The sequence below is a fragment of the Drosophila persimilis genome, unplaced genomic scaffold, assembly GCF_003286085.1.
Source record: "Drosophila persimilis strain 14011-0111.01,24,50 unplaced genomic scaffold, DperRS2 tig00000677-arrow-arrow-pilon, whole genome shotgun sequence".
NCBI classification, from domain to species: domain Eukaryota; kingdom Metazoa; phylum Arthropoda; class Insecta; order Diptera; family Drosophilidae; genus Drosophila; species Drosophila persimilis.
In genome coordinates, this window is record NW_020825333.1 from 979 (window position 1) to 9,182 (window position 8,204).

Sequence of the window (8,204 nt, forward strand, 5' to 3'; positions counted from 1 at the left end):
TGGATGTGTGTAACGTCCAGAAGGAATCGTTTCCGACCCTATAAAGTATATATATTCTTGATCAGCATCAATAGCCGAGTCGATTGAGCCCTGTCTGTCTGTCCGTCCGTCCGTCTGTCCGTCTGTCCGTCCCCTTCAGCGCCTAATGCTCAAAGACTATAAGAGCTAGAGCAACGATGTTTTGGATCCAGACTTCTCTGATATGTCACTGCTCCAAAAATATTTCAAAACTTTGCCCCGCCCACTTCCGCCCCCACAAAGGGCGAAAATCTGTGGCATCCACAATTTTAAAGATACGAGAAAACTAATCGCAGAATCGTAGAAGATGACTATATCTTCTGGAGTGCAAAATCTGAACCAGATCGTATAATTATTACAGCCAGAATCACGAAAACAATTTCACTCTTTCTCGCTCTGTCTCACTCTAACACACAGGTTTCATGGTCGGTTTTGCCAATTGCAAAATATGAGTTCAAGGATCTCAGAACCTATAAGAGCCAGAGCAACCAAATTTGGTATCCACACTCCTGTGATATCGGACCTTGACCGTTTCGTGTCCAAATTTCGCCACACCCCCTTCCGCCCCCGCAAAGGACGAAAATCTGAGGCAACCACAAATCTCAGAGACTATTAAGGCTAGAGTAACCAAATTTGGTACACACACTCCTTTAAGATGTCACTATAAAACGTATATCTCAGAATTTCGCCCCACCCCCATCCGCCCCCACAAAGGACGAAAATCTGTTGCATCCACAATATTGCAGATTTGAGAAAACTAAAAACGCAGAATCATAGATAATGACCATATCTATTAGATTGCTGAATGTGGATCAGATCAGATCATTTTTATAGCCAAAAGGAACAAATCAATTTGCAGTGGCTACGCAGCGCCCGACGTCACGCTCAGACTGATTTTCTGTCTCTCTCGCACGCACTCTTTGTCGTGTCGTTTAATATTAGCGGCGTCTGCCGGAGGAGAGCCATACTGATTTAGTATCGGGTATAACTGTAGAGTTGCGGTGTCCGCAGCAACTCACAACGTTCCCCCTCGTTATTACTGTATTCTTGTTGATACATTTATACGACTTTTCAAAAAGTTGTTTACTTTCTATAAGTTTTTTCGCTAATACTGGCCATTCCATAATATTTTATTCGTTTTCTGGGTGCAATAAACAAGTATTAAGTGAATTTAATGCTGAAAAAAAATATTTTTTTTTGTTATGTGACGAATATGTTTGCATATGTATACTGCAATTTCTTGTGTCACTGTCACTTGTTTTTTGTTGCCTATAATTCACTTTACAGTCCACCCGGGGGCGCCATGAAAAATTAGAAGAGTTTTTCTAATCAGTTACCGAAAACTTTGGGTGGCTGTAATTTAAATTATTTATTTGGCGGGGCGAAAAACTTGATACGCTCGATCTTTCAAGGTTGGCGAACAACTATATTTTCTTCACAATTCAAATCTCTTACTCTAGCTATCCTACGGTGGCAAAGCGGGGCGAATTCGCCAAGAGCGAGAGAGCGAGCTTTTATTGCGCTCCCGCTTTGCCCTAGCCTAACTTACACTAGTGTTACGGCAGAAACCGCAGCGGCAGCTCTAAATATCACTGCGCCTAACAGTCCTGAATATCACTGCGCCTAACAGCCCTGAATATCACTGCGTTAACAGCACAAACATTAACAGCGTTGAGCAAAGGGTTAATTAGGGCGAAGGGCAGACAAAGGCAGGAAGAAGGAAGAAGGAAGAACGAAAACAAAAGGCAGCAGAAAAAGCACTGAAGCGGTACAAGTTTTTTAGCGCTAGCTCGTAGTTTAACACCCGCCCGAATTTGTAAATGAATAAATGAATAAAATAAATCAAACCAATAAAACCGATCTGAAGAACAAAACCACGGGAGGCGTATTGAACACGGGAGGCTTATCAAACGTACGGCCCCAGATTTGGAGGCGTTGCCCGGCGCGGCAATAACTAGACTTCATAATTCAGATCAATAACTAATCATTGTGGCCATGGATGGAAGGTCACGCAACAGTCTGTATACTGTGTGCATAAATCTTTTAGTTTTCTTTTAAATAGTGGAAAGTTTTTAGTTAGCTTTTTCATGACATCTTCGTGTCTATCCTTGCTAATTTCTTGGACTATATCATAGTCACTTAGCATTTCGGTTTTTATTTTATTAATATTTAGGATTTTGGTTGAGTTTGTTGTATTCAACACTCGGACAAAAATGTTGTTTTTATTGGAAATTGTATTTCCAATGAATATTCCGTCCTCAATTTCTTGATTCGGGATTAGAAGGGTATGTTCTGTTGACGCTAATTTAATTTGTCGGACAACTTCAGCGCGTGCTGGAAGAATTGTGGCATTATTATCACAAGTGTGTGTGATAGGTATGTTTATTGGGAAGTTAAGATTGTTTGGCCGTAGTATTAGAGTGTCACTAGTATGTGTACAATCTAATAGGAAATTGCATTTTTTAATGAAGTCTATACCTATAATGCCATCGCTAGGGATTGGAAAGTTTTGTTCAACTAAATGATAATCGTGTGGGATTATATACTTTCCTGTAGATAATTCTACGAATGCTAAACCTTTTGAAAAAACTGAACCTTCGCCGATTCCTGATATTTTGGTTGATATGTTAACATTAACATTATCAAAAATATAGATATTTTCTTTTAGTATTGAAATGTCTGCACCAGTATCTATTAATAAGGTAAATGTATTACCTGTTTTCAAATTTTTAAGCTTTATAAATATTCCTGAACTAAGATTGATGTTGTATACTATCGCACAATTTGAATATCTTAAGGGGTTTATTGGTTTTCCGAACTACTTTCAGTAGCTCGTACATTTACATTGTTGGCATTGTTTTGGCCTCTGTTTGAGTTGCCCTGGCCCCTAGAGTTTCCTCTATTTTGGCCTCTATAATTGCCTCTGTAATTATTTTGGTTATTGTTACTATAGTAATTACCTCTGTTTTGGTAATTACCTCTGTTCGATCTATTATTGCCTCGGTTATTGTAACTTCTTCGATAACCGCTGTTGCCTCTGTAATGAAATACTGTGCTGGCATTTCCAGTTATTTCGGTGCTGCAATGGATGTATTTACCCATTGCGTCGTTGAAAGTATTGAAGTTGCCTGCTTCAAGTATTAGGCGCAGCTTGTCATGCTTACAATTGCGAGTCATGGCTGCTATGGACTCTTTCGTCGAAAATTTGTTGGCGTTATCTGCGTCTAGCCCTTCATCAATATATGATGCTTCGAGCTGCTTGCGCAGATTGTCAATATAGGTGGTATATTGAGATGCCGTTTTTCCTTTTTGTTTAATATTGGATATTTTTGCTTTAATAACGTCAGAGGATTCTCCCTTGACGTTATCATTAAGCTTTTGGATTATGCCATTGATCGTTTGTTCACTTTGGCCTTTATAAAGGATAGAGCCCGTTATCTTTGATTTGATAACTTCAATGGCTAGATCTTCTTGATCTCCTTTAGTCCTATCCGTGATTTTTAACGCTGTTAAGAAACGTTGAAGAGACTGTTTACTGCCGTCAAACTCTGGGATAGAGGATGAGACTAGTTTCACGTACTGCCGATCTTTTTCTACTTGGTTCATTTTGTCTGATATTGTTATTTCGGTTTTTAGTTCCGAGTCGCTTCCGACGTCGGTGTCTATTATATCTTTGCAAAGGTCTATACTTTCTAATTGAGGATTTAATTCTGTGTCGCTTTCGACTTCAGTGTCTATTATCGGCTTTGATTCATCTATATTGTCTAGTTGACTTTCATCAAAATGAGCTAACGAACCTAGACTTTTTGGGACATGTATCTCAATACCTCTTCTTTCTGCAATGGTTGTCAGCCTTGTATTCAAAGATCGTAATAGCCTTTGGCATTGATGCTGGTTTTCACTAGTTAGCTTGTTATCTCGAGAACTTACTAATTGTGTGATTCTATTATATTGTGCTACTATGTTATTGACATGGTGTATTAGCGTTTCTGTTTTTATACCCGATACTCAAAATGAGTATTGGGGTATATTAGATTTGTGGTAAAAGTGGATGTGTGTAACGTCCAGAAGGAATCGTTTCCGACCCTATAAAGTATATATATTCTTGATCAGCATCAATAGCCGAGTCGATTGAGCCCTGTCTGTCTGTCCGTCTGTCCGTCTGTCCGTCCCCTTCAGCGCCTAATGCTCAAAGACTATAAGAGCTAGAGCAACGATGTTTTGGATCCAGACTTCTCTGATATGTCACTGCTCCAAAAATATTTCAAAACTTTGCCCCGCCCACTTCCGCCCCCACAAAGGGCGAAAATCTGTGGCATCCACAATTTTAAAGATACGAGAAAACTAATCGCAGAATCGTAGAAAATGACTATATCTTCTAGAGTGCAAAATCTGAACCAGATCGTATAATTATTACAGCCAGAATCACGAAAACAATTTCACTCTTTCTCGCTCTGTCTCACTCTAACACACAGGTTTCATGGTCGGTTTTGCCAATTGCAAAATATGAGTTCAAGGATCTCAGAACCTATAAGAGCCAGAGCAACCAAATTTGGTATCCACACTCCTGTGATATCGGACCTTGACCGTTTCGTGTCCAAATTTCGCCACACCCCCTTCCGCCCCCGCAAAGGACGAAAATCTGAGGCAACCACAAATCTCAGAGACTATTAAGGCTAGAGTAACCAAATTTGGTACACACACTCCTTTAAGATGTCACTATAAAACGTATATCTCAGAATTTCGCCCCACCCCCATCCGCCCCCACAAAGGACGAAAATCTGTTGCATCCACAATATTGCAGATTTGTGAAAACTAAAAACGCAGAATCATAGATAATGACCATATCTATTAGATTGCTGAATGTGGATCAGATCAGATCATTTTTATAGCCAAAAGGAACAAATCAATTTGCAGTGGCTACGCAGCGCCCGACGTCACGCTCAGACTGATTTTCTGTCTCTCTCGCACGCACTCTTTGTCGTGTCGTTTAATATTAGCGGCGTCTGCCGGAGGAGAGCCATACTGATTTAGTATCGGGTATAACTGTAGAGTTGCGGTGTCCGCAGCAACTCACAACGTTCCCCCTCGTTATTACTGTATTCTTGTTGATACATTTATACGACTTTTCAAAAAGTTGTTTACTTTCTATAAGTTTTTTCGCTAATACTGGCCATTCCATAATATTTTATTCGTTTTCTGCGTGCAATAAACAAGTATTAAGTGAATTTAATGCTGAAAAAAAATATTTTTTTTTGTTATGTGACGAATATGTTTGCATATGTATACTGCAATTTCTTGTGTCACTGTCACTTGTTTTTTGTTGCCTATAATTCACTTTACAGTCCACCCGGGGGCGCCATGAAAAATTAGAAGAGTTTTTCTAATCAGTTACCGAAAACTTTGGGTGGCTGTAATTTAAATTATTTATTTGGCGGGGCGAAAAACTTGATACGCTCGATTTTTCAAGGTTGGCGAACAACTATATTTTCTTCATAATTCAAATCTCTTACTCTAGCTATCCTACGGTGGCAAAGCGGGGCGAATTCGCCAAGAGCGAGAGAGCGAGCTTTTATTGCGCTCCCGCTTTGCCCTAGCCTAACTTACACTAGTGTTACGGCAGAAACCGCAGCGGCAGCTCTAAATATCACTGCGCCTAACAGTCCTGAATATCACTGCGCCTAACAGCCCTGAATATCACTGCGTTAACAACACAAACATTAACAGCGCTGAGCAAAGGGTTAATTAGGGCGAAGGGCAGACAAAGGCAGGAAGAAGGAAGAACGAAAACAAAAGGCAGCAGAAAAAGCACTGAAGCGGTACAAGTTTTTTAGCGCTAGCTCGTAGTTTAACACCCGCCCGAATTTGTAAATGAATAAATGAATAAAATAAATCAAACCAATAAAACCGATCTGAAGAACAAAACCACGGGAGGCGTATTGAACACGGGAGGCTTATCAAACGTACGGCCCCAGATTTGGAGGCGTTGCCCGGCGCGGCAATATTTGGTTCCCATACCGGGAATTGAACCCGGGCCTCCCGGGTGAGAGCCGGGTATCCCATATTGTCTAGTGGTTAGGATACCCGGCTCTCACCCGGGAGGCCCGGGTTCAATTCCCGGTATGGGAGGTATGGGATTCAAGAGAATCTCATGAGGCTGCAAAGGTGCCTGAAAGGTGCTGCTTTGGAAGCAGTACGAGGAAAATTAATGATGCCCGCAACAGTTCGACTAGCCATCGAGACTCTTCGAATGCTATACGGCCGACCAGAGGCCATATATCACACCCTGCAGACGAAGCTAAGAATGGAGCCGTCCGTGAAATCGAGCAGCATCGAAAGCCTAGTGCGCCTGGCGCTGTCGGTGCAAAATTATCGCGCTACTGTTGACGCGATAGGACTGTCCGCCTATCTGAACGACCCAATGTTACTTCGCGACCTTGTGGAGAAGCTCCCATTCGACTTGAAACTGGATTGGGCCAGACAAAGCGCTGGACTTCCGAGGGTAAATATCGCTGTTTTCGACGATTGGCTATTCCGAGTCGCATCGTGCGCAAGCACCGTGATGCCAGTAGCACCCGAGAAAGAAGTCTGCACGAAGGAGAAGAACCCAAGAATCCGGCTTATGGTGCACAATGATAGCAGCGCACAACCGCCCTGCCGTAGGTGCAATGGGGCCCACAAATTGGAGGACTGTAAGCAGTTCCTGGAGCTAGAAGGGCCAGGTAGATGGAACTTCGTCAGAGAAAATAAGCTATGCTGGAGGTGCCTTGGCAAACACTTTATAAGGCACTGTAAGTCAACAAGAGTATGTTCCGTCGACGGATGCTCGAGAAAGCACCATTTCCTCCTCCACAACAGTAACCAGCAAAGCTCTACGGTAGAGAATAGGCCGAAGGAAAGCACTACGGTACTGCACACGATGCAGAACGAAGCTGCGTTGTTTAGATACGTCCCCTTAACATTGTATGGACCGAACGGCCAAATGCAAGTGTTCGCACTGATAGACGAAGGATCCGCCTGTACCCTAATCGAGACGGAGATAACGGAAAAACTAGGTATCGATGGCCCCTCGGACGAGCTATGCCTACGCTGGACTGGAGACATCACGCAGAGAGAATCTCAATCCAAATGGAAAAGCCTAGCGATCACTCCAAGGGACAATGTGGCTCGCAGATTCACGCTTCAAAACGTGAGAACAGTAAAAAACCTGGATCTGCCGAAGCAGACGCTGGACGACTCAATCCTGAAATCCCATTCGCACCTGGAAAAGCTACCGATACTCAGCTACAAGGACGTGAGAGCGTCATTGATCATCGGATTGGACAACGTGAAACTTGGAGTGCCACTGACCGTCAAAGAACGCGAGAATTCCGAATTTATCGCCGCCAAGTCCAGGTTGGGGTGGTCTGTTTATGGCCGCAGAAAGGGCGACGGGCCAGCGAGTCCGCGGGTAATGCACGTATGCGAATGTAATAAACACCCACAGCTGGACACTCTTGTAAAAGAGAGTTTCTCATTAGACGCGGTTGGCATAAACATGGCGAAGAGCACACTCAGGTCCAAAGAGGACGAAAGAGCAAAAACAATACTGGAAAATTGCACGAGGTTTAGCAGCGAAATGAAGAGATGGGAGACAGGACTCCTCTGGCGGTACGACAACGTGGAACTTCCTTCCTCCAGAGAGATGGCAATGCGACGACTTCGGTGCCTAGAATCTCGTATGACACGCGATAAGGTGCTACGAGAGTTCGTAAACGAACAGATTAAGAGGTACGAAGACATCGGCTACGTCCGAAAACTGGAAAAAGATGAAATGGTCGAAGGCAAACGCTCCTGGTATCTGCCCGTATTCGTAACTAAGAACCCGAACAAAGGCAAATTAAGACTCGTATGGGATGCAGCAGCCAAAGTGGAAGGCATCGCTCTTAATTCAATGCTACTAAAGGGCCCCGACCAATTGCCATCGCTGGTAGGAGTAATATCGCGCTTTCGAGAGAAGTCTATTGGCATCTGCGGAGATATTAGAGAAATGTTTCACCAGGTTAGGATACGTACGGAGGATCAAAGCTCACAGCAGTTTCTCTGGAGATATGGTGACACCAGTCGAGAACCGGATAGGTACGTAATGAGCGTAATGACCTTTGGTGCTTCTTGTTCCCCAGCAGCAGCGACCTACGTGAGAGATA

At 43.0% G+C, this 8,204-nt stretch overlaps 1 non-coding gene across 1 annotated transcript; it reads left to right on the forward strand.

Annotated features, from left to right (window-relative positions):
* The first annotated feature begins 6,075 nt into the window (after window positions 1–6,075).
* Trnae-cuc lies at window positions 6,076–6,147 on the forward strand. The gene has a single exon. It is a non-coding gene; the product is annotated as a tRNA-Glu (tRNA).
* Window positions 6,148–8,204: the final 2,057 nt, after the last annotated feature.